Below are 20,957 nucleotides of genomic sequence, written 5' to 3' on the forward strand. Positions count from 1 at the left end.
AAAGTGAAGAATTTTGTCCTAAGATCTCATCTCAATCTCCCTGCATCAGTTTAAAGCCATTCCCCCTTGCCCCATCACTACCCGTCCTTGTGAATTTGGCCAGCAGCACCCCTGCCACCACCCCCCCCTGCACCTGCGTCACACTGAGACCTGCACATCAGGCAGCTTTAGCCCTTCATGTTTCCAGGCACATTGGGTTGGCTTTTTCCCCCTTGTATAAGGCACACGTGCACCTGCAAAGCAAACTCTGCCTCAGCTCATCCATATCCATTCCTCCTGCAGGTTACAGCAGTGACAAACACCCTGTTGGAAGCCTGTGTAGCAGTTCTGGCAGCTCTGCTTGTGATTTGTGCGGCACTGGCGGAGGCCTGAGGGACCAAAAGGAGTTAATGCAGCGTGATGCAAAGCCTTATCCCACTCAGGCTGGGGAAAGAGTCCTTTAAATGCTGCACCACTTCCATAGGGATTTGGAAATCAACGATGGGAGGAATGGGGTTGAATCTGTCGGAGGGGCTGTCGTGACACTGGTGACAAGCTGCCCGTTTGAGCCGGATCCCAGCTGGAATTATCTTGGATCCATCACTCACATATCCACAGCTCCTTCTCAAGCCACTTCTCTTCGAAGCACTCCAGAGAGGTTGTTCCTCTTCCCAAGCCTCATTCCCTTTGGCCTTGCAAACCTCTCTGCCGTGTTCTTCCCTCCTGCTGGGAGCTTTTGGGGCCTTCAGCACAACCTCTCTCCTTTTTCCTGCAGGAAACAGCCTGTTCTTCCCTTGCCTTTGCTGGGAAGCTCCCCACGAGCAGCCCCAAAGCCCACGTCCATTTCCATCAGAGGGGCCCGGAGCAATGAGCAGAGCCGGCTCCTGCTGACAGCCTGAGGCTGGGGGGAGCATCCCACAGCCCCAGAATGAGGCGTCAGTGGTTTCCTTGTGGTTTCACAGGGTCACTGCTGCAAGGCTGAGATGAAATCCAGTGCAGAAGCTTCCCAGCTTAAGGAGCGTTCCTGACCTGCAGCAGGATTGTCCCCGAGCATCCCTGCTTAACCAGGGGATGCAGCAACCTCATGGGACACCCGCACTGTTTCTGTTCATTCCCAGGGTGGGGAAACCTGTGGGAATTCCTGGGAAATGTCTCTTTTTCCTTGCTGCTTGAGGCCAGTTTCCTTCCTTGCAGATTGCAGGGGCCCAGGCAATAGAAACAGCAGCTTCCCAGCCAGAACAGAGCATCCCTGTGGGGTTTTCATCCGTTCACACCTTCCCAAGGCAGCACCGTGCTCTCCCTACCACCAGCTATTTCCTTTGCAGTGAGAGGGGAAACTGAGGCACAAACCTGACCTTTGCTATTGAAGAAGGAGACCTCCTCCAGCCCTCTGCCCATCTGAAGACATGGAGCAGATACCCCCATGTACCACATAGGGATGCTGCTGCGTTTATATGGCCAGCGTTGGGGCAGAATTGAGGCTGGCTGCAAGCAGAGCAGTGACAAGGTAAATAGGATCCAAGCTAAGCCAGTCTGTGCATTCTATGTTCACTGTGGGAGCAGAGGATATGGATAAAGGACAATTCCAGCTCCGCTTCTTGTCTCTGCCTCAGTTTCCCCTCCAGTAGACATTTTCTCTGTCGCATCCTCTACTGTGGGAGGAAAACATCTTCATTCCCAGCCTTCTTAAGTGGTTCTTCCCTGCCAAGCCCCGCAGTGAAACCCTTCTGAAAGGAGCTGGTATCTCTCACGCTTGGCTGGGCTTGCTGCAAGGTTTTTCAATCATCTGCTAATGCAAGGAAAGCAGCTTTTATTCCCCCTCTCCCCCAGTCTTGGCAGGAAAGGTGGAATGTGGATCAGGAGAGGTGCAGCACCTTCCAGCCCACAGCTGCTTTGGGGGATGTGGTAGATAAATGTGCAGGATTCCCAATCAACCCCACACATCCCAGCCAGGGGTTCAGCAGGGCAGGGGAATGGATGACTCCGATATTCCCGTGTTCATCTTGGGGGATCCCGGCTCGTGAATCCATTGCAGAGGCATCCCTTGGCAGCATAGGATGCAAAAGGAGATGGCAAAGAGACACCCAGGTCAGCTTGCTTTGCAAAGAGCTGAAGCACGAAGGGATCTCCTGCAGGACGTCTCTTCTGGGTGCTAGGGCTGTCCCTGCGGGAGGAACCACCCCTGCTTCAAAGCACTTGCATGCAGAACAAGACCAAGATGTGTTTTCCCTCCCCTGCCTTGTGCAGGGGGAGCAGGGAAGGACACAGCAGGCTCAGGAACGCTTTCCAGGTGCTTCCCTGTCAACACATTGCTCTTGGCCACCCGCTTTCCACTTTCCATCTCACTGAAGCACTTCAGCCACCACCACAGCATGCAATGAGGTGTTTCCTCTTATGGGTGACAATTTATGCATCAAAAGGAGATCTCATGATAGCCTTCCAGTGCTAACGGAGCTACAAGAGACCTGGAGAGGGGCTTTGGACAAGGGCCTGTAGGGACAGGCCAAGGGGAATGGCTTTAACCTGCCCGAGGGGAGACTGAGCTGAGCTCTTAGGCAGAAGCTCTTCCCTGTGAGGGTGCTGAGGCGCTGGCACAGGGTGCCCAGAGAAGCTGTGGCTGCCCCATCCCTGGCAGTGCTCAAGGCCAGGTTGGACACAGGGGCTTGGAGCAAGCTGCTCCAGTGGAAGGGGTCCCTGCCCTTTGGAACTGGATGAGCTTTAAGGTCCCTTCAACCCAAACCATTCCGTGATCCTGTGGGAAGCACGGATTTCTCCTGCTCCCTCTCTCCTCTCCAGCCACCTCCTTCCTGCTTCCCACCCGCCCAGCTTCACGTGCAGCGGGGAAGGAAGCAGCCCCAGGGAAACACACTGGTCTGGATTTCCATCTGGGCACAGTCTAACACAGCCCTGGGAATGGCCAGGCACAGCGGGATCTTCCACCCTCCGGAATCAAAGCAAGGCAAAAGCTCCCTCTCCTTTTTCCCTGTTGCCAAAGGTTGGAAATCCCACCGAGATCCAAAGCGTATCATTCCAGTGGGAGAATTCCACTGGGAGAATTGGCTATTTGATGACTGCCTTGTTCTGAAAGGTCTCAATATCCCCTTTTTCTCTGTAGAGCAGAGGAACATGCACGAGAGCGGAGCTGAACCGTTCGCACAGCGAGCAGGTGATAAATCACACAGGGCCATTGATTCAAACCATTCCAGGGAATGGGAAACACATGGACCCTCTTTCTAATTAACTGTTTGATACGGCTGCACGGAGCTTGGGTGTAGTTTCCAATGTTTTGCATTTGGCTTGTCTCAGCCCTCTCCATGGTAACTGCAGTTTACTGGAAAGGGAGAAAATCCTGCGCTGGGGAGAGCTGCAGGGACTTGGTGCAGCTCAGCCCAACCACAAGAAGAGAGAAAAGGATTAAAGCCCCCGTTAAAGAGGGTGTTTCCTCCATGGGAACGTTCCCTTCTCTTTCCAGCTGCAACAACAAAACAAAGGGGCCTTCTTTATCTGTAAAGCTCCGCTTTCTGATGGGTTAAGGAGCACTCAGACCCTCCAAGGTAGAGGTTGAGGTCTGCTTCCTTCTTGTACCCACACAGCCCATCTATCACCTCTTCTTGGTCCAGCTGCCCATCACACACACCCCACAGCCCCCCAGAATGGCCATACTGCTCACATATCAACCTGTGCACCCCAATGCAGACACATCTACATGGGTAGGGTGTCATCAGGTGGGTCTGGGGTGGCAGAGCACTATGGAGGGTGCTCAGGGTGCACATCACATGGGATTTAATTCAAGGCTTTGATTCATGGTTAATTCACGGTGATTCTTCAACTCAGGAAGCTCTGAGAGGGATCTGCATCAGGAAGAGGAGCAAGCCCAGCCTTGCAGGACATACAGTGACATTCAACCTGCCTGCTTCTCCTGTGGGAGACAGGAGCTGAGCAGGACCCATGGGACAAACACCAGGAGATGTCCAACTGCCTGGAAAAGGAGGTGCTTTGGGGACCATCCCAGCACTGAAATCAGGATGGAGCTGACCTCGAGGAGTAAGAGGTAACACGGGGTGCAAGGACCGGGTGTTGTTGTAGGTGGCAAAAGTGGGTTATAGATTACAGGAGGATGGGAAAGGGTGGAGGAGGCTTGGAGCAAGCTGCTCTAGTGGAAGGTGTCCCTGCCCGTGGCAGGGGGTTGGAGCTGGATGAGCTTTAAGGTCCCTTCCAACCCAAACCAGGCTGGGATTCTATAAGGAGATGCCACCAGAGTCCTTCTGGACATGATGAGCACGACACCCTGGGGACTCTCACCCCAGCCTCATTCCATCCCAGCGTGTCCCACCAACACCTCCAGAGCATTCAGATGTAATTCAGACAGGAATAAAGGTTTAACCCACCTGGGTTTGAAACAGGCTTTTCCCATATCCTGCTTTTGGCACGTCCCCCCGGCCAGGGCATTGCACCTCACTCCATAACAGGGGCACAGCTGCTGCACACGAGGTTGGGATGTTAATATTTTAGGTTTTATGGGCTTCTTTTTCCCCTTTCCCCCCCCTATTTTACCCTTTCTGCACCACAACTCCCTGGGGCCCCGATGGAACATCTGGCCAAGCCACTTCTGCTTCCATTTATTGGCACATAATGTATTTGTGGATCAGCAGGGAAAAGTGACCCACGCATTTACTGGAGCTATATTGGGTGACCCTTTGGTGATGCTTCCTTGAACATGAGGGGTTTGAGGTGTTGGGGGCCTGATCCAGACCCAAGGAAGTCAAATGCAGAGCTCCCTTTTAAGATCCAGGACTGTTAGATCCTGATCCAAAAACACTAAGGGAAATTAGTCAAATAAATGCTCTGTGAATATTATTCCATATTATTCATTCTCTGGGAATATTTGAAGGTATTATTCACTCCTTGTGCATGTTATTAAAGCAGCTCCCACTTGAAGAAAGAAATTCAATGGTAAAACCCATTCTCTCTGTCCTTTTATCTCTTTTCTGCTCTTTTCCCTCCCCGTCCCTTCCTTCCAACCTTCATTTCCAGCAGTCTGCAAGCCCAGGAGAAGGCAGGAGCACCCCAGATCCTTGCGGATGAGCAGTTTAATGCAGGGATGGTCTTCCGGATCCATGCTTCCACAGCACCTATCACTGCAAGGGCTCGTGTGGCCTCTTCCCTCCTGCTTGTCTTGCAGCAGCAAGCTCCACTCATTGCATCTGAAAGGTGACAACAGGCCAATCCTCCCTTGTCAGCAGACTCCTCAAAGCTCTCTTAAGCCCTTCCAATGGCCGTGGATCCAATTCCAAGTCAGTTCCCCATGTTTGGCTAAACTCAGGCAGCTTTCAAAGCTAAAAATGATTCCTTGCACAATCCAAAGCGTGGGCTTCCTTTGCTTGGAATCCAAACGCAGGAGGCATTTTCCAAGGAGATATTTTTGGGGAAAAAAGCATGAAAATGTGGCAAATCTTGCAGCCAACAGCGATTGAGCCCATTCCCCAGGGAGGAGCCTCATTCACTGCTGGCATTGCCACACATACCAGTGGTCACCCCCATCGGACACGTGGCTCATCACGAAACAGGATTCTCTGCATGGGCCTTTGGGAGCAACAGGGAATGCTTCACCTCCTGGCACATCAGTGCACAAATATCCTCTTACATGCACAAGGCAGCACAACGAATCCCAGTGGTTTTCCCGTGGACCAGCAGGACCCAGGAGCCGACGGTTGATCCCCATGTTGGTGGCTGAGAAGCTTCTCAGCACTTCCAAAACACTGAAGAAAAGCAATTTCCCCTGTTCCTGGATAGCACCTGGGGCCTGTTCTTCCTTTTTACAGACTCAGCTGCTTTCCAGCTTCCCCTGCACGTTTGTAGCAGCTTCAGCATCAATCTGTTAACACCCCGCCTGGCTCTCAGCCACCATCCCACCGGGAATGTGTCCCCAGCGATGGATGGAGCAGCATCCTTTGCTCAGTCAGGGGTGGGAATGCTTTCTCCTCACATGCTCCATGTGGATGGGGCTGTGGTGGGGAGTTGCTGCTTCTCCCAGGGGTTGTTTGAGGGCTGGTAAAGCCCTGCAGAAGGGCACGGAGGGATTTCAATCCATCTTGGGTGGCTTTTAACAGAGGGTGCAAAGAGCATCTCCCAGCCCCACACGAAGCTTGTGCCCACGAGATCATAGAACCATAGAACAGACTCAGGAAAGACCTTTAGGATCATCAGGAGATGCTGGAGGACAGCAGGAGCTGCCCCTCTTCTTGGGTTCATGCAGGAAGTTTCCTTTCCATCTGCACAGCCCAAGCCTGACATCAGATCTCACAGCTCTGGCTCTCATGGTGGGATTTTCAGCTCTAACAAAGAGCAGCTTTTCCTGCTTATGACCAAATCCAAACAGTTATAAAGGAAAGAAACCAAGGAAGGAAAGAAATCCAGGCCAGGAAGGAAATCACCACGTGCTTTCATAGCTTGGTAGCACTTCATGAAGGGTTTCAGCCCTCTTCTGTCCTTTGCTTTTCAACTTGGAGAGGGACCAGTGGCACGATGCGATGAAGAGAGTACCCAGAGACCAACTGTTCCATGTGATATCCACCCTTCCCGATGGATATTTGTTTGGAAAAGAGAGTGAGCTCTAAGTGATGATGGATGTTGACAGGCCCCAGGGTGGACTTATTTATGGCGAAACAATTGGGAACTGAAGACTAAGAACCTCTTGTCATCCAGAGGGACAACCGGCTGCTGCTTTCCACGCCAGCACTGACTTACTGTGGGACCTCGGTCATGTCATCTCATCTTCCTTGTTTCATCTGTGATGCTCGTGGAGATGCTGCCTTTTCCCATCCAACAGGCTCTGGAAAGCCAAGGATCAGTGTTTTTCAAGGCAGTAGCCACAGTGATGTTTTCTTCCCTATGTTCCTGCGTGTCTAAATCCCGAGCTCTTTTAATTCCTTGGGAAAGCATCTGGTTTCCAGCTCCGGGTCTCTCCAATCTGTCATTTTACACAAATATACAAACATCCCTCTTTGTGGATGATGGATTAAGGCTGCACTTTGGCTTGGATCACACAGCCCAGACTGGAAAAGGGGCTTTGAAGTCCTGAAAACTCCACATTCCTGTAGTGGCAGCAGAACAGCACACAGGAGAGATGGACATGCTGGGAAACACAGACTCCTTTACACTGCTCCCGAATCATCCCGTATACCATTACACACTTGGTTAATACACCTAAAGGGCATCGTTACCCTCTGCTTTCTCTGCAGTAAGTTGGATCTCACATGGATTTACACTGGTTTTTGATGGACCATGACAGGGACAAGGACCCCTTCCACTGGAGCAGCTTGCTCCAAGCCCCTGTGTCCAACCTGGCCTTGAGCACTGCCAGGGATGGGGCAGCCACAGCTTCTCTGGGCACCCTGTGCCAGCGCCTCAGCACCCTCACAGGGAAGAGCTTCTGCCTAAGAGCTCATCTCAGTCCCCCCTCGGGCAGGTTAAAGCCATTCCCCTTGGCCTGTCCCTGCATCCCTTGTCCCAAGCCCCTCTCCAGGTTTCTTGGAGCCCTGTTAGGTATTGGAAGACACGGGTGAGAACAGCCTGTGGTTTGTCTCCCCATGCGAGCCCAGGGCTGTTGCTCTCAGTCCCAGGACCTTTCACCTTGCACATGAGAAGGAAAACATCAGTTTGCACTGCCATGATTTTGTGCTGATTCCCTTGCTGAAGCTGTAAATCAACACTTGTCCCAGGCTTGAGTTACGTGCCTGTGCTGGAGATGGATGGAGCCAGCTGCCAGCAGGAATTACCGAGCAGCAAAGTGGAGTCTGGAATCATTGGTTCAGGCCTTAGGGCGAGCTCAGATATTCAGGTGATTTATACAGGAGGAAACTGATTTATGTCCCGCAGTAAAACCCTGCACAATCTCCTGGTTTTCATCTCCCACTCGGGAAGGATACCACCAATATAATGAATTGAAGCTCTGCATTCCCCATTATGATTAGTTTATGGGTGAAGTCCTGCCCTCAAGGGGAGATTTTGCCTTGCTCTTCTGCAGAGCAACAGTTTACCCATCACCCGCTGCTTTTCTTATCCCACCTTTTATGTGTGTTTCAGGCCCTCTCCATGTGGAACACCCACAGAAAGCCTCATGGATCAGCAGGGATGAGCAAGACCACACGGAGAAGAGGTCGTCTGGCGGTTCAGCAAAGCAATGAGGATGCCCCATGTCACCTCCAGGTAAAGGGTGAGTTAATACATAAGGTGCAAGTAGATGGTGCTCAGTAAATCACAGCATCCCTCACCGGGATTAAGTGGTCCATCCCCAGCAAAAGCTGGTCAGGAGGAGGATTAAAAAGCATTTGTTGCTCCAAAAGTGCCACTGCAAATAGAGCAAACTGAGGCAGCATCACACTGACCTCATCTCAAACACAGCAGGCAGGAATAAGCACCTCAGGCCCTGATACTGCTGCTTGTTGGCATCTGAGGTTTTGTTTGTTCAGAAAGCATCCAGAGAGGGAAAAGGACATGGAAAAAGACATTTTAGTTCAGTGTCCAAAGAGTATCTCAGTGGGAAGATAAAGCTCCTGATCATAGCATATTCTCTTCTTTTAGAGGTTCCACTTCCATTAGGATGTTCCACTTCCATCCCTAAATCACTGCACTGGTTGCTTTGGTTTTATTCATGTGGAAATGGAAGAGTATGGAATGCAATGGTTCAGGTAAGCAAGGAGTTGAGTGTTTTCCTTTCTTCTCTTCCCATGGCTGGTGCTTTCCTGGAGATCCCTTTGCCTTGGACACCTTCATCCCTGTCCCCCTTCCCTCCTTGCCTGCCTCCTGGATTGCCCCATGGTCATGGAGGAGCTGACAGCGACCCTGAATTTCTCCACTGCTCCAGCCTCAAGTGAGATGTCACAACACTCAGATGTTGCAGGAAGAGACCATCAATAACAAATCCTCCTCCTTCAGACCCAGATTCCAGGCACAGGGATCAGGCACGGGCCGTGTGAGCACCAAGCCCTCAAAGGATGCTCCAGCCTGTGAAACACCCCAGGATAAAGAAGTTGTGCAAACAACTTAGAGCAGGAATGCACGTTTTTGGACAGGGCTGGTGCCCAACCTGCCAGGAAAAACAGCCTGATCCCGAGGGAGCAATGTCATTAGCTCATTTCCCATTGGCACAGAGAGCAGTGCAGTGTTTGCAGGGCAGCGTGGAACACCCCAGGGACATCCACCCCCCCCCCCCCCCCGGAATGGACCAGCATCCCCATCCTGCAGCATGGTACAGGCAGCAGGTGCAGGGATGGAGGCAAGAAGCTGTTTATGGAGCTTAGGAAAAGCTGAGGTTTCTGGCCGGTTCCTGAGTCGTTCTCTTTGGCCCGGAGCTCTCTGCTGTATAAACTGTGGAATTAAGAGTCAAACATGAAACCAGAGCAATAGGCCAAAGGCAGAGCTGGCAGCTGGCTGGGGCTTGGATTTTCCTCCATGCAAGCATGTCCAAGCCAGGCTTTTGGAAAGGAGAAAGGTGAGAAACAGGGAAACAAAAGAAAGGGGAGCCCCAAATAGGGATGGAAATAACCCCTAAAGGAAGAGGGATGGAGCAGTAAGAGATGGAGAAGTTGACACAGCGACTGCATAGGCAGAAGCAGCTGCCAAGCAACGTGGTCCAGAGGATGGCGGAAGCCTGAGGAGCATCTCCAGGTTAGTGCCACCAGCCCTGACACTGGATGACACCTGGGGGCCTCAGCTCTGCTCCCACAGGAGCAGGAGGGTGCTTCTCCACCAGTGTCTGATTCGTACTGGTTTTGCTGGGGATGTGATTGTGCTTTTCAATATCAGGCCCATGCCCTGGGTTGACCTCCAGCCATGTGGTTTGGATTAGCTGACTCATTGTTTATGGTGGGGCTGAGACACAGAAAACATCATCTGTGTTGGGCACGGAGGGAGATTTTGTCTGCAGAGCATCAGTGTGTTGTGAGATAGGCAGGGAAGCAGGGCTTTCCTGGGAGCTTTCATAGAGGGTTTCTGATGTGCTGCAGGTAGCCCCCAGGACCAAGGGGTTAAAGTGATTCCCAGCCTCAGAAACCTTCTCTCCATCCTCCCAGCTTTAGCTTTCTCTAAGCAGTCATCCAGATGTGCTGGGGATAGAAGTCAGATGTGGTCTGAATCGATGTGAGGAATTCAAGCAGGGAAAATCATACCATGCGCATGAAGCAGGAATTTGGGAACAGAGCTGCTCGGTCCTGACATTGCCTCCTTCTTCCTGGGGTTATCGACAGAGCCCTTCCTCTGATCCTGTGCCCCCTGAGCTCAGCAGTGGGATCTCAGCAACCTCAGCAAGCCAAGCAAAGCATCAAGCTGTACTCCTTGGTGATGCCATCATCCCTGCACATCACCAGATCCCCATAGTTGTGACCACGGTGACAGATCCTCTCCTGGTGCGATCCCTCCTGCAACCAGGTAGGGCTTTGCTGAGCAAACCCACTCTTCATCTGCAACAAGCACATTGGGTCAGGTCCATGTTCTGGTGTCTGCAGGGTCTGGGAGCATTTTGATTGCAGAGCCCTTCCAGCCCTGTTGAAACTTCCATTGACTTCCCCATGCTTGTGGCTTCCATAAGGAGAGGAGCAAGAGCAAGGTCCTTGCATGGGCTCCAGCAGTGAGAGGGGTGGTTTAGGAGCTATTTAGAAGCCTTGTGCCAGCAGATTTTGGGGTAATCAGTGACAGTGGCTGCATCTTTTGGTGTTTTGCAAGTCAGGGGATGGAAACTCATGAGAGTAAACGGGGAGCATCCCCTCCCTCGACCTGTGCTCACGCTGCTGGTGACAGCCAGGATATGGTGGTTTCTAGCCTGCAATGGTCTTGACCTCTCTGCCACCACTCCAAGCTGTCCTCTACTCTATGCTGTGCCCTTAGCAGACAATGCCCCATTGATTTCCCAAGGAGCTCATGCCAAAGGAGAGGGTCGTGCTGACACTCCACATCATGGCCAGGCCCTGATCTGCCCTTGGAAATGCCTCTCACAATGCACAGCCTGTGTACGTCAGCGCATCGTAGCACCAAGACAGTGTCACTGCAGCCTGGTGATCAGGGGCACAAAAAGGGTCTTATGGTGGCAGGGCACAGACGTGCCTTTCTCATGGATGTCACTGGGTTGGGCCCTCTTCTCACTGGAAACAAAATGCCCTTTAAGAATAAAGCAAAAGAGCTGAACTGGCTGTGCTGTGGGGTTGAATAACGCCGGTCCCACCCCGTGTGTGGCCTTTCTGTAGGGTGCCCGATAACCCCGGCTCACGCTGGCCCAGATCCCTAGGGAAAAGGGAATTATCACTTCATATTTCTAGCCCTGCAAAAGCCCAGACGGCCGGGATCCAGGCTGCTGCTGTTCCACTCTGGAATTCCTCCTGCTCTCTGCCAGCAGCTCCGGTTGGGCTTCGTCTGAGCCCATCTCCCTGGAGAGCCACCAGCATCAGCATCACCCCCAAATCTCCTTCCGCATGGAAGCAGGAGGTGAAAGCCTGAGGGAGGGCTTTGTAAAGGGTCGAATGCTGAGGAGAGCTCAACTAGAACAACATAAAGCCATGAAACACAGGGAAGAGCTGGCTCCTATTGAGCTCTCCGTCATCCAGCACCGTCCTTGGGGTCATGCAGACTTTGTTCTGCTCAGCGCCGGCTTGTTGGTGATGCTGCTTTTTGGGTTTGATCTTTAATCCCCTGTTATTTCTATAGAAGCCTCTTTCCAAACCAGGGCCTATAAAATCCCAGCCCCTCTCCCTGCTCCTTCATCCCCAAGTAAATATTTTCCTGCTCTCCTAAACACAAGGCATTAAGTGCTCCAGAATGAAACCAATGCTCGGGGGAGGCACCATTCCAGGGACAACCCACGTTCCTCTCCATGCAGAGATGCTTAAAGCGCAACCCAGAATCATCCCTTTAATTTCCAACCCTTGTCTATTGGGACCCACCAACTGCTCAACCCAACCCGTTTGCCTCCTTCACAGGGAGCTGGGAGGAGGCAAAGCTCTGCCAAGCGGGTCCTAAACTGGGATTTTTCACAGGAAAACCAAAGGAATGAGCTGCCCGGAGCTCAGGGGGGTGCAGCTCTTCCCAGAATGTCCCAGAGCTTGGAAAACCCTCATCTCAATTGTTAATTCCCCTGATCCTGTGCTGGGTGCTGGATATAAGGATGCTTTGCTGTCTGGATCGTGTCCCGTTGAGGTGCTGTCTTTGGGTTTATATAAGAGATGGGAAGAAGATAGACTTCTAAACTCTACAGTGTGAAACCCCACTGAAGGTCTTTGATTCCCCCTTTTCCATGAGCTTTCCTGCTGTTCTTGCCCGAGCTTGCACCATCCAGTGCCCCATCCCAGCTTTAACCCCAGGATCCCTGCAGTCTGCACCAAATTTGCCTTGAATTGGTGGAAAATGCACCTTATTTTCCCCCTTCCCAGTCAAAATGTGGCCATTTGGGGAAATGTCAGCAGCCACAGCTTGAGGCCAATGCCCTGGTTTAGACAGATAGCACAGGGAGCCACAAAGGAGGTCAGTCAGTTGCCCACAAGGATCATTTGGAGCATCCCAGTGAGAAATCCCATCCAATTCCCAGATCTTGGCGTTCGACCCAGGTTGTGCAATGGAGCAGGAGGGCTGGGATTGTGCCGAGGAGCACAAGATGTCCCCAGGCAAGGGGACATCCAGAAAAGGCTGGAGGAAGCCAGCAGTGCCGGGAAAGGACACTGGGAAAGCCTTTGATGAGAGCAGATATGACGTTGGCTTGGATGCAGGCAGCCTTTGAAGAAGTAAGGGGCTGAGGACATGGTCTGGGGACAGAAAGTGGCTTTTGGAGATGGTTGGGGGGTTTCAATCTGTCTGACTCGATGGCCTTGTAGAGCAGGGCAAGGTCTAGAGACAGGCTGGGACAAGGGCTTAGTGGCACGGCTTAAACGGAGCAGGATCAGAGCTGGGCTCCCATCCAAGGTTCAGGGCAAGGCACAACCCTCCTGGGTTTGCAGCCTCTGGAGAGCACATTCCCATGATGGATTCCCAGCAGCAGAAGCAGCAAGCTTCCCAAAAGGGCCCGAATCCCATCGGCTGAGCAGCCCCCTTCTCAGGCTGCTTGTGATCTTGGGATCTCTGGAGAAAGCAGTGAATAAGAAGGAATTTCCCCTCTTTTGAGGCTCTTGTTTCCCTCTTCCCTGGGGAACATCCCTTCCCCCTGCAGCAGTGCAAGTCTGAGGCCAACCCATCAAGCTGCCCAGGGCTCTTCCCACCATCCTTCTGCTCCCAAAAGCTTCCTGCTGGGAAACCATCCTCTTGCCATCAGCTGCAGTCAGAGCCCTGCTTGCTTCCTCCATTGGCTTTTATAGGATGTGCTGGGATGTGATTTGAACAGCATAGGTTTGGAGTCTCAAAGTAGTGGCTGAGAGCTCGGGAGCATCCCAGTTTGTGGTTGTATGTCTAGAGGGTCTCCATCACTATTTCTTTCCCTCCTGCTTCAATCCCACACCCTCACTTTCAGCTTTACAGGGGAATAGGGGCATCCATGAGGATGAGAAAGCTGGATGGGGCTTGGAGCAACCTGCTCTAGTGGAAGGTGTCCCTGCCCATGAAACTGGATGAGCTTTAAGGTCCCTTCAACCCAAACCAGTCTGAGCCCTCGAGCATCATCTCCTCTCCCATTTGCCTTCCCAGCCCTGAGACAGGAGGGGTCTTGTCACCAACGGGGGTGACGCCAACTGGGAATGCTGCACCTCTCCCTCCTTCACAGCAACATCCATGTGTCATCCTCCTGCCCCATTCCTTTTCCTCTCCCTGTTTTATTCACACCCCGATCCATGGGTTGGGTTTGGTGTCCCTGAAACAAGGTGATGCCAAGCTTGGGGACAGAAGTCACATTGCCCTGCGTCCTCCCAAACCCACCCACAGTCATTTCCCTGCCGGATCAGCTTTAAACAATCCCGATGTGAGTGTACATGGAAGCAGGGATTGCAAAGCCTATACAAACACTCCCGGCTAACTGGGTTAGACACAGCAGATGTTAATGTTTAGCAGGCAGGGATGTGCCAAGAGGGTAAGGGAAAAGGTTTTCCTCCATGGTGAGAAGGGGAAGGGGATGTGGCTGCTGCAGCTGCTGGAACTGGTCCTTTTTTGGGTGGTGGTGGGATGCAGGAGGCAGTGATGCAACCTGGAGCATCCCCAAACCCCCTCACCCAGCCTGCTACCTCTTGTTTGGCTCCAGTTCAGCCCAGCATGCGACTCGAATCATGGAATCATAGAACAGTTTGGCTTGGAAGGGATCTTCAAGGTCATCCAGTCCAACCTGCAATGAGCAGGGACATCTTCAGCTAGATCAGGTTGCCCAAATCATCCATGCTGGGATGGATGTCACCATTGCAGGGCACGCTCCAGAGGGTTTGTTAGTCAGGAATCCTTCGTCTCCATAAGGAGCCAAGCTGCAGCATGTGCAGGAAAGCAGCCACCATCCTAAACAAATGTTATCTTAGCAAATGGGTTTGTTATGGTTGTGGGCTTCCTTGAGGAGCAGTTCTTAATCTAGGAAAGCCACAGTCCCAACACAGAGGGAAGCTTTTCATTATCGGCTCCAGGAGCTTGGAGATGGGAGATTAGGGGCAAAACCACACAAATCCTCTTCTCCAGGAAAGGAAAACACAGGATCTCTCTTCAGTGAGATGTGAAAAGGCCTTGGAAACACTGGCTGCATCCAGATGTGAACTCGGGTAGCCCAAACCATGATGGGGGTGAGCAGATGTGGGCAATGAGCCTGTGGTGCTTTAGCACATAAAACCTGACAGCGAGTGGAGAAAGGAGGAGCCCCACACCCATGGCAATGCCATTTCCACATTTTGCCACTTTCTTTGTATCAGTTTCCACAGTATTTTAGCCAAACCCGAAATACTTCTACTCAGAGAAGCACAATATTGGCTCTTTGCATATATAACATAGGCTTGAACCTGGCTTTGAGTGAGAACTCGAGATTGCTTCTAGCTTCAGAGGTTGTTTGGCACAAAACCCTACAGCCACAAGACTAGAAGGTAGATAGATAGATAGATACATACATACATACATACATACATACATACATACATAGGTAGGTAAAACGGATAGATGGATGGATGGATAGGTAGGTAGGTAGATAGTTGATAGATAAGATAGATTAGATAGATAGATATAGATATAGATATAGAGATAGAGATAGAGATAGAGATAGAGATAGAGATAGAGATAGAGATAGAGATAGAGATAGAGATAGAGATAGATAGATATAGATAAGATAGATACAACCACTTGCTCATATTAAGGTGAAATATCTCCCTGCTGTTCCGTAAAGGGTTTATCCCCAAGTATTTGGACTCTGTACCTACAATAAGGAGGATCTGGGTCCTTTTCCTACATGTCTGTGCTTCATTCCCACCCAGCATTCCTCTGTCCCAAAGTGGGGTTGGTTTATTCAGTGCCACAAGGGGAATGTTATCAGGGGTGTCTTTTTCATCTCATTCCCTCTCCACTTCTATCAGTTATTCAGTGTGTGGGTTTATTGCTTTCCATGTTCACTTTGGGTCTCGTTACTCCATCCCCGAGGCTGCTGAAGCAGAAAATACAGGACAAATCATGATTCTTCCGTGTTCTTTGGAACAAGCCAAGGAAAAGTCTCCAGGGAGAGGGTGGGATTCGCCTCTGTTTGCTTTTTTTCATAGGCAATATTAAAAGGAAAAATGGGAAGAGGCAGCTGGAAGTTAACCCTTGCTGGGGCTGCATCCCCACACCATGGAGGGGGAGGAGGAAGAGGATGACCCAGGAGGAATCAGAAACAGGAGGCCTGGTGCTTTGTGGCTCTGCAGCAGCAGGAAGAATGCGAAAGTGAGATGGAAGAGCGGAAGAGGAGGTGCAGTGTGGTACCCAAAGCAAAGCAAAGGGCATGGATGTGCCTTTGTGATGGGTTGGTTATTCTTTACCGAAAGAAAGCAAGCCCATTGACTCCTCCACGCATGCACCTGAAGTGCTGAGTGCTTTTCTTGGTCAGGTCCAAATGGGAAATGTTGGCAGCAACTGGGAAACCACCTTCTGTTGGATTCCTATAGATCCCTGGGGGCCTAATTGTATCAGCATTGGGGATGGGAGGGAAGGGGAAGGGGAAAGGAAAAGGGAAAGGGAAAGGGGAAGGAAGAGGGAAAGGGGAAAAGAGAAAGGGGAAAGGGAAAGGAAGAGGGGAAAGGGGAAAGGAAAAGGGAAAGGGGAAGGAAGAGGGAAAGGGGAAAAGGGAAAGGGGAAAAGAGAAAGGGGAAAGGGAAAGGAAGAGGGGAAGGAGAAAGGAAAAGGGAAATGGAAAGGAAAAGGGAAAGGGGAAAAGAGAAAGGGGAAAGGGAAAGGAAGAGAGGAAGGTAAAAGTGGAAAGGGGAAAGGGAAAGGAAAAAGAGAAAGGCGAAAGGGAAAGGGGAAAAAAGGATCATTTATACTGGAGATGGACTTTGTTTTAAATAAAGAGCAGCTTAAATGCTTTAAATTCAAGTGCTTCACAAATTCTTCAAGACATCAGGTCCTTGCTCTGGAGGGGACAATCCAAAGGCCTGGAAAGCAAATCCATGTTGTCTCTTTTTGCTTCCCTTTCTCTTCCTCAAAAGCAGGGGGAGAATAGGCTTAAAAGGGATTGAGCCAAAGATTCCTTCTCATTTCAAACAGCGGAACAAGCCCACTGCTAACAGCATGAAAGCTATTTCCCTTCCTCCCCATCACCTTTGGCAGCTTTCTTCCTTGCCCCTCTGCAGGCACCAGCTCATGGAGAGGCTCCGGCTGCTCTGCACTGCTCCAGGGATGCCGAGAAGCCAAAAATCCCTGGATTCAGGTGGGATAACAGCTGCTTTGCATTAGCATCTCCCTCTTGGGCTTCCCCTTTGTTTTTCTTCTTTCTCCTTGTTTCCTTTGCTCTCCGCTCACTCCTTTGGGATTGCAAAACACAGCGCAGGTTTTCCCTGTCTTTCAGTGTCCGTGTTTGTTTTCCTGCCTAATATATCCTCACCTCTAAAGTGAGTGCTGAAGCCAGGGGTTAATGGGCAACTTGGGAATACCATGATCAAGGCCATACTTTTCTGCAGTGATCCTGCGTGACCCCAAGACAGACCCGTAAACCCCAGATCTCACCTCACCCTGAATCCTGAAGGAATCTGAAGATGGATGAAGACGTGGCCTTTAACCTCCCTAATTTCACTTAATTCTAGCGTGGGATATTGGCTTTTTTCCCCCAAATTCCCTGGGATTTCTTTAAGATGCTCACATGGACCAAGCTTAAGTAGACTCAGTCTACTCGTTCCTCATCACTTCGCTGCATCTTCCTCTCCATCCCTGCCTATGTTCCCTGTCCTTCCCCTGTCTTTCTGTAGCATATGGGGCTGCTTCTGGACAACACATGCCACAGAGAGCTTGAATTCTCTTTGTCATGAGGATGTGGTCCCTGTAGTGACCATAATGTGGGATGATAGGGAGTCGCAGAGGCCAAAGCTGTATGTTAGCAAGCAAAAAGAGCTCATTCTGTGCCATGGGGAGGGATATATTTAGGATAGTTTCTCATCTCTGTATACCCCAAAGGCTTTTGATTCAGCAACTCCCAGCATGTGTGGGAAGTTCTTTGCTTACAGGCTGCATCGAGCAGGGAGGTGTTGAAGTGAATGAAGAACATACTTAAGGGCTGAGGAAGATGTGCAGTCTTTAAGCATCAATAGCAGCTATGCACTGAAATGGGGTCCTGAGGGCGGCTCAGGATCAGAGCATCGCTCAGCCAGCTCCAGCCATTCCCAATGGCCACCTGGAAGCATCCCAGCTGCTTTGCTGAATGCCTTTGCTCTCCATCTTTTAATTGAGAGCAAAAAGAAGCAGCTGTTAGTGCAGATCATTCCCCTTACACTCGATCCCATACAGCCTTGTTCCTTCTATGCCCCCACAACAGCTTTTCCTTGAGGGCTTAATATTTCCAGCGCTGTCAATCCAACACCTCTCACCAGGATTAAATTCAGTTACAAGGGGATGGGGGGGAACTTGAAATAACAAATAATCAAGCCACATTAAATAACCCTTTGGGAGCCCATCCACCTCCCAGCCTTGCTTGGCTGGAGTTGAGATGAATTAGGCTAAATCCAAGCACAGCATCTTCCCCGGGAGGCACTGGGAAGCCGTTTCCAAGGGCTTTACCTAGGTAAGGGTTATAATCTTTACCAGCTGCCTGATATACTCAGCTCTGAGGTGCTGACGTGGTCCTCAGCCCACAAACACCATCTCCCTCTCTCTGCCATCGCTTCCTTGAGGATTATGCATCCATAGGAGCAAAAGGATGGGATGGAGACCTCCGGAATGATAGAACCCTGTGCCTGCCACCAGTAAGGAGGTGGGAGTTTGCGTGCCGTAATCCATGGGCTTTGCTTGCCAGGTTGGAGTCGGCCTCACAGATTTGGCACCGATGTGTTGTGTAATTAGAGAGAACTCCTAAAGCAGCCCCAGCACCAGCCCCCAGAGCAGCAGCAACTGTGGGAACGTGTCACTGTGCTGCCTGAGGAGGTGATGAGGGCAAGTTTAGTCTGGTGCAGGTCACCAGCGAGCACCGGCAGCACCAGGGGGTTGGCAGCGGCTCCTGCGGTGATGCTGGAGCTCGTTTCCATCACCCCACAGCAGCAAAGCTGCCCCGGCTCAGTCCTGACCCGGGGTTACCATCACTGACACGTCCTCAGCGCTGCCCGAGTCAGGAAAAGGCTTTTTTCTGCTTGGAAAGCAGGATTTATCCTGCTGGATTTGGGCAGGACCCAGCACAGCCTCTGCCCTGCTGATGTGATGGAGAGGTGACGGGATCTGTCATCCCTGCTCCACATCAGCATTTCACTTGGCATCCCCAACCCCAGGTGAACATCCCCCTTTTCCCTGCGTTGCCCTTCCCAGTTTATTCCCCTCCATCCCAGAGGATGCACGTTCTGCAGGACATGTGTTAGCAATTAGGTCTGTTTGTTCAACCTACGTCTGGTTTTGCTTTTGCCTCCTGGCAAAACCCACTAATAAAAATAATAGTAATAATAATAGCAACAATAAGAGCAATGATAACAGCAAGGCAAGATCCCAGCCTCGGGAGCAGATCCACAGCCACGTGGAAACCCTGGACCAGCAAGACACGACCCTTGATGGTTTCTCTCCCTGATGTTACACAGATCATGGCTCAAATAACTCTTATTTTCTCAAGCTTCTTGGGTTTCAGCTTAGGACAAAGGCAAATAAACAGCTTTGCCATCGGTCCCCAGGAGCAGGATGGAGTTTTCAGCTCATAAAGGCATTTGGGATGCGCTGCCATCAAGCCAGGGATGGGTTTGGAGCGAAGCGCAAGTGGCTTGGCTGGAGCACCACAGGACACTCCTGTATTAAATCACTGCAAGAGTTCAGCACTTGCTCTGTGTGTTACCACAAGAGCTTCGGAGGCTGGATATCAACATATCCCATCAGGAACACCTCATTCCACTGCGCCACACGGGTACAATCACTTTTCATGCCATTCGTACTGCTTAAGATGGAATTAAAGGTGTTTGGAGCAGAGAAGAGGTTGGTCTCATCCAGCATCTTTCTCCCAAGGTGGCCAAAAGGAGATGCATTGAGAGGAGCTTGATGGGGACTCCTGGACCCAACTCCTAAGGGGATGAGTCTCATTCCTACCTTCAGTTCCCTTGTTTTAACCACAGCAAAGCTGAGGTTTGGAAGCTGCAGGTTTCCTTCCTGCAGGATCATTGTCCCATTGCATCAGTGTCCCATGCAGGGAAAAATGTAAGGATTAGCCTTATATTATCTATCAGAGAAGACAAATTAACAGCCAAGGGAAGCGAAACACGCACTCTTCCAGTGTCACAGCACTGGGAGCCGTCACTGGCAGCATCTCCTGGCGCATGGAAAAGCCACCCCTTCCCCTTGGATGCTGCATATGATGCTCCCCATCGTTTCTCTTGCATTGGGAAGCTATTCCTGCAGCTTCAGGCTTGATGTGGATGCAGGACATCACCTGTGTCCCCTCCCTGGTGCCAGCTGGGGGTATTTGGCTCAATCCCATTAGGCCCTTTTGCTTCCTTACAGCAAAGCACCCTGAGCCAACAGAGCAGGATTTGGGGGACTCTGGCATCAATGCTCCGTTTCTTTCCAGGTAAATACTTAGGGCTCTTGTGGGGTTTTGTCTCTCTGGGTGATTTTTAAGGGCATCTGGTGCTGGAGGAGCGAGGCAGTGGTTTTGACTTGGTTTCTCCTCCTCATCCAGGGAATAGCTGCAGCACGGGGTGGAAATCGCCCTCTCCGCCCTTATTTGCAGCTGGAGCCTTTGGATGTATTCGGGCTGAAACTGAGCTTTCCTGTGGGAAAAGGCACAGGATATCAGTCCTTTATTGCCCTGCAGGAACTGGTGGCGTGTCCCATGGAAAGGAAGGGGTTTATTTCACCGCTGGCATGGGTATAAGAGGAAAAGAGGGCTCTGACCCAGGGTGGTTGTGCTGGGAATGAGCAGGGATGTGTTCCGGGCACCAGCAGCTGTGCCAGGTCAGCTCATGGCTGAACCTCACCCTGCTTTTCCTGGACCATCCCAAGGTGATGTGGGAATGGGCTGTGACTAAGGCTTTGTCAGCACATGGAGCGGATGACTCTGGAATAGCACGTGTGTCCCAGACAATGGTGTGCATGGACACGGGTTGTTCCGGGATGTGAGACTGCTGTTCCAGTGTGCATTAACCCATTTAGCTCTATATTGCTGTTCTCCTGACAAAGAGCATCCTGATCCCAGGCTCAAACCAACCACCCTGATGCATTTAACATCTCAGTGCAGGGAGTAAGCCCCCATTGGGCTCCTTTGTTGCTGCCTGTAACACATCCTGTAGCAGAAGCAGGTCAGAACAACCATCTTTGAGGCTTCCAATGGGACGGCGCTAAGAGATGCTTCACAGCCCCCAAGTAAAGGACACGGGCACCACTGTGTGCCCTGGGGAGCCGTG

General features: G+C 51.3%; 1 long non-coding RNA gene across 2 annotated transcripts; it reads left to right on the forward strand.

The window, feature by feature from the left end:
- The first annotated feature begins 285 nt into the window (after window positions 1-285).
- LOC136023033 (uncharacterized) lies at window positions 286-16,013 on the forward strand. Of its 2 annotated transcripts, XR_010616441.1 has the most exons (8): window positions 286-637; window positions 1,305-1,486; window positions 3,095-3,145; window positions 3,814-4,030; window positions 8,065-8,187; window positions 8,563-8,669; window positions 10,227-10,407; window positions 15,663-16,013. It is a non-coding gene; the product is annotated as an uncharacterized LOC136023033 (long non-coding RNA). The 2 variants fall into 2 exon arrangements; XR_010616442.1 differs by lacking the exon at window positions 10,227-10,407.
- Window positions 16,014-20,957: the final 4,944 nt, after the last annotated feature.

The sequence above is a fragment of the Lathamus discolor genome, chromosome 17, assembly GCF_037157495.1.
Source record: "Lathamus discolor isolate bLatDis1 chromosome 17, bLatDis1.hap1, whole genome shotgun sequence".
In the NCBI taxonomy this organism is placed as follows: Eukaryota; Metazoa; Chordata; class Aves; order Psittaciformes; family Psittacidae; genus Lathamus; species Lathamus discolor.